The following is a 6,115-nucleotide window of genomic DNA, read 5'->3' as shown; positions in this document are numbered from 1 at the left end:
TAATATGATTATCAAATATGAATTTTCTTATAGGTTGAAGTGCATACGTATCCGATTTTGGAATTATCATCTAAGTTATATTCTTAACGCGTAAAAGTTTACAAGTCTAGCTAATTTGAAAAAAAAAAAAACTTTAAATATATGGTATATGAATTAGATTTATATGATTGAAATTTAATATATTCACTTGGATTTCAATCATATATAATTGAATTCACGAAAAAGTTTTTCATTTTTGTTTGAATTTCAATTATATGCGGCTAAATTCAATTTGTTTTGCCTGTATTTTAATCATTTTTTGCGTGATGTTCGAGTAGAGATCTATGAACGTTGTAATACAATCATAACATATGTGAAATTAGAGATTGTCAAGCCTAATTTCAGACATTCCATATTTAATATTTTCTAGAAAAAGATATATCACTACAATAAAATCAAGTTTTAGGATCAATTCTCTTGATTCAGATTGTCGTGATTGACACTCATATTAATCCTCCACCGAGAGAATCATTACTACAACCCAAACTAAGAAATGTTATGAAATTAAGACATTTAAAAAGACGTAGCAGGTTTAAATGCAGAAATTATATAGATTCCCCATAAACTCCAAAGGTTTAAATAAACTAACCAAACTAATGCGGAAGAACAACCGATAGAACGTGAAAGTCATTGTACAAAAACTCTACTAACGACAAGTCTAAGAAAAAGGAGACAACAACGAAGCTAAACAACACATTAACAAATAGTCTGAGTCTGAAAAAAGTAGACTTAAATAAGAAGATCATGGTTGCTTGAAAGAACTGGCTCAACCTTAAATTCGGTCACGCTCAATAGTCACCTATCTGAGGTTTATCAATAACCGCATGAAAATGCTCTGTACTTAACAAAGAATAAGCAAGTGTAGTATCAGTACACAACCATCGTGTACTAGTAGGATCACCGACTATTCCAGTAAGCACAACATATATCATAATTACAACAAGATAAACACATACATGCACATAATAATATATATGTATATATATACACACACACACACACATCAATGATCATTTCAAGATCACGTTCTCTCATGGAACTCATGCCCAAACTGTTAGCATATCAGTACGTGATACCCGATCTAATGTTTTTGTCTAAACTGGCAGTCGATCCCATATTTATGTCGGAACAATGTAATTGGTCCCATATTTATGCCAGAACGTGACAACCAATCTCATATTTATACAGAAACGTTGCAACTGATCGTAGTTAGTGTGTCAGAATGCAACACCCGATCCATTCAACAAACCATGATCACAATTACAATGTATATTATCACAATCATACAATAAGAGGTGATTCATGACATGTAGTTCTTCGTTCATACTTATTTACATTAGTGTGATTAATAGGCTTCATTCACATACATGCATGCATTACAATGAAGCAATACTAACCTAGATCATGCAAAACATGAAATCACAACCATCATTTACCTCGAATCCAAGCTTAAATCCTCTAAAGCACTTGAATCTTCCCTTTCCAGATTCTTTCCGTTTGTTCTAGGTCTACAAACAACAAATTATACGCAAAGATCAACAATCAAAGGTCTAATTATCCAGATTATAACGAACTCAATAACCCTAGACCAAACCCATGATCCCCATACCCAGATTAGGGGTTTTCCCACCATAATTCTCATATCAAAACCCTCCTCTATTGATAATTACCCAACTAAGTTATACGGATCAAAACATGAATTCGGGGAGTAAAAACCTTACATTTAGCCTCAAGGATGGTGAAAAATCGTCAAGAACACACCTAGAGTCGTTCCTTAGCTCTCAAAGTCGAAAGTGCAGAACAAAACATTTTTGAAATTTTATTTCCGACTCAAGTCGTGTCTATCTGGCTATGGCGATCTCAACCCACCACAGCGGCCCCGCACTGGCGCGAATAATCCCACCACTGCGGCTTGCACGGAAACAGTGAGCAAATTTAAGAATTCCAACCCCCATTTCATAACACCACCATCCTATGACTCAGAAAATACCCGTTCACGTTAAGATCAGTTTCAGCAGTTTTACTCACCCGAATTCTATTCCGTAAAGTCGTACGGGTTTCTTAACATCTTAGCTATCCACTCATGTAATCAAATTCATTATAGATTTCTCATTTGTTACCAAATTTTCCTAAACCTCACTAATTCCGATTTCGTTCAAATCTGGACTAGGTTAGAAAATCTCAAGTTACTACGAAAAAGTTTATAGGCCGCAATTCTTTCCTCATTAACTTTTCCCTAACGATGAAAATCAAGTTGTTACAATAATAGATGGATACATAATAAAAAGTGCTAAAGTCTTCACTAGTATTAATTAAGTATCATTTGAATTTAAATTTCTTATTTTCCTTCATATCTTTTTTTTTAAAAAATAAATAAAAATAAATCAGATTTGATCGTCGAATTGGTTTGACTTTGTCATATTTTTCATTTTTTTCCATCTTTGACAATGGTATGATTATAAAAGAATTTATGCATTGTTTTATTCCAAAATTTTTAATAATAATAAAACTACGACTGAATTAAGTCTTAAAAGACCGTTATATGTCTGCAAATTAAAGATATACCATGCACTATATGTTGTATTAAATATTAAATCAAAAGTCATAATTATTATATACCAACAATGCAAATTAGGTGAAGGATCCTTTACTTTTGCTTTATTGTCGAGGCTGTTTTTTTTTATCGATAATGATTGCGATAGAGTTCGTATTTTTTATTTTTAATTAAAAATTTTAAATTTGAATTATGATGAAATCATCTTATTTTACATTATTGAAAGTCTATTTGAATAACCATGGGATGTATTGATTTATGAATTGATGTTAAATCGAAAAATCTTATTCAAATTTTGCGATTAATTTTACTTTTCAGAAAAATCAAAATTTAATCCAATCTTAAAATTATAATGAGAAACCAAAAAATGAAGTAAAAATTACTTTTTGTTACTTTTGAAATTTGACAGTCGTATTCTAATCTATTTATTTCTTTTGGTAAATATATATATATATATATATATATATATATATATACATATCGGACTTTATCCATCTTGTTCTTAATTAGTGTATACACATAATAAAATAATCTTCTTTTTTTCTAAATAAATAAAATTAAATCAATCTTGCTTTATCCATTAAAAAATTGTACGATTAATTCTTAATTATATTATATCATTAATATTATATTCTAAAACGATATTTTTTCATCCCTCTCATTTAATTTTATATAACACTATTTGATTAATAATAAATTCTTAATTAGATGTCTTAAATTTATATATATAAAAATAAAAAATAATAATAAATCAGATTTGATCGTTGAATTGGTTTGACTCTGTCATACTTTTCATTTTTTTTCATCTTTGACAATGGTATGATTATAAAAAAAAAATTATGCATTATTTTATTTCAAAAATTTTAATAATAATAAAATTACGACTGAATTAACAGTCTTAAAAGACTGTTATATGTCTGCAAATTAAAGATATACCATGCACTAAAATGTTATATTAAATATTAAATCAAAAGTCATAATTATAATATACCAACAATGCGAATTAGGTGAAGGATCTTTTACTTTTGCTTTAATGTCGAGGCTGTTTTTAAATCGATAACGAATGTGATAGAGTGATATTTTTTTATTTTTAATGAAAAATTTTAAGTTTAATTATGATGAAATTGCCTTATTTCACATTATTGAAAGTACATGGGAATAACCATATATGGGATATAGTGATTTATGAATCGATGTTAGATCGAAAAATTATATTTAAATTTTATAACTATTCTGAATTTTCAAAGCAAATCAAAATTTAATCAGACTTTAAAATGATAATAAAAAACCAAAAAATAAAGTAAAAATTACTTTTTATTACTTTTGAAACTTGATAGTCGTATTATAATTTTATTTTATATATATATATATGTGTCGGACTTTATCCATCTTGTTCTTAATTAGTGTGTACACATAATAAAATAATCTTCTTTTTTTCTAGGGAAAAGGGTCTGATATACCCCTCAACTTTGTCATTTAGAGCTGATATACCCCTTGTTATGAAAGTGGCTCATATATACCCCTAGTTGTAAACAAATGGCTCACATATACCCTTTTCCTCTAACGGAAATGAAAAAAAAATAATTTTAATCTAAATTTTTATTATTTTTTCTAAAAAATATAATCCCATATGAGTAAATTTAATCCTCGTCAAACATATTTTTTTTTGACTTTTTTTTGTTTCAATGACTAATTTATAATTATTATTCTGATAATCAAATTTATTTTTGTTTCACTAATATTCTTGTAAAACTTATTGTAGATGATCAAATTTTTTTCTTCGAATACGAAATTAAATTACAATACACACAAAAAAATAGTTTAATTTTTTATTCTTTAAACTAAGGAATGAAAGAAAAAACAAAAATAAGAATAAGAAATTCAAATAATTATAATAAAAGAAGTCAAAAAATAATTTATGTATGAAAAAAATTAAAATATACCTTGAACTTTGATAGAAGAATCATATATACCCTTAAATAATTTTTTTAAAAAAATTAGAAGTAATAAATATAAATTTAAAACTAATTTTTTAACTTCCGTTAAATGAAGGGTATATGTGAGCCATTTTGTAACGACAGAGGTATATGTGAGCCGTTTGTATAACGGTAAGGGTATATATGAGCCACTTTTATAACGAGGGGTATATCAGCTCCAAATGACAAAGTTGAGGGGTATATCAGACCCTTTTCCCTTTTTTCTATATAAATAAAATTAAATCAATCTTGCTTTATCCATTAAAAAATTATACGATTTATTCTTAATTATTATATCATTAATAAGTAGACTCGTGGAAGTAAACTTATTTAAATTCTCAATTAACTAACAAATCATTCTAGATTCACTCTGCATATAAGAATTTTTTTTTATATAAACTAAAAGTAAATAATTATAGACAATTTAGCCAATAGTAGAAATATTCGAAGAGGGAATGCTAAATAAACTGAATATTATATTCTAAAACGATATTTTTTCATCCCTCTCATTTAATTTTATATAACATTATTTGATTAATAATAAATTCTTAATTAGATGTATCAAATTTATGTATATGGAAATGAAAAAAATCCTATCGAAAGCACTATCACTTCCGAAAATAAATCTTACCATGCGCATTTGGATCAAGTCGATCTCCGATACATGTATATGTACATCGAATGATATTTATAAAGAAAAAAGAAAAGAGACAATAAGAACATAAGCAAGAAAATGAAAAATGCTAAAAATAACATTCATTAATCATTTTTCGATCATGACTTTAAAAAATAGCCATTATCACAGGATTGTAAATTTTACATTTGAAACTCTAATAGTTGTACTAGCATAGAAAAATGTTATTTATGAATTACATGATAATAAATAGATATTTTTCAATTATGATAACAGAAAAATGGTTATTTTATATGATTTGTATTCAAAGAATAACTTTATCTAATTTTACAAGTTAGTAACCATCACCTATAATGACAATTACATATAAATATATTTGACTAAAAAGATGAATTTGCATGTGCACATCTTTTTCACAAAAAGCTGAGTTTTTCTAGTTTCTTAATGAATTTTGTTTTATTATTGATGGAGTCAACTTTAAAATAGTTTTTATTATAAGTAAGTCAGAAAAAGATGCAGAAAAATGTTGATAAATTCTTGTTTGATAGGAAAGAGTTAAACTTCCATTCCACAAACAAGAAAATGAGGTCTTTAAGTTTATATATATATATATATATATACACATTAATTATAGTTATTATTTTTATGAATTTATTATTTAATAACACTACAACAAAAACAACTTTTAACGGCAATAAATAGACACATTAATAAAGAGTGCTAATATTTTTATCGATATTAGTTAAGTGTCTTCATATCCAATGTCGCTTAAGTTTTTAGAGGCATATACAAAGAGTGTTAATTGCTGCTAAAAATATATATTTAGCGACAATTGTTAATTAATTATCACTAAAACTCATTTTTGATATAGTGTAATTATCATAAAATAATTATATATAATTATTTAATATG

Source organism: Solanum pennellii, chromosome 11, assembly GCF_001406875.1.
Source record: "Solanum pennellii chromosome 11, SPENNV200".
Taxonomy (NCBI): domain Eukaryota; kingdom Viridiplantae; phylum Streptophyta; class Magnoliopsida; order Solanales; family Solanaceae; genus Solanum; species Solanum pennellii.
The sequence above is the reverse complement of the archived record's forward strand: the minus strand, read 5'-3'. Positions refer to the sequence as shown.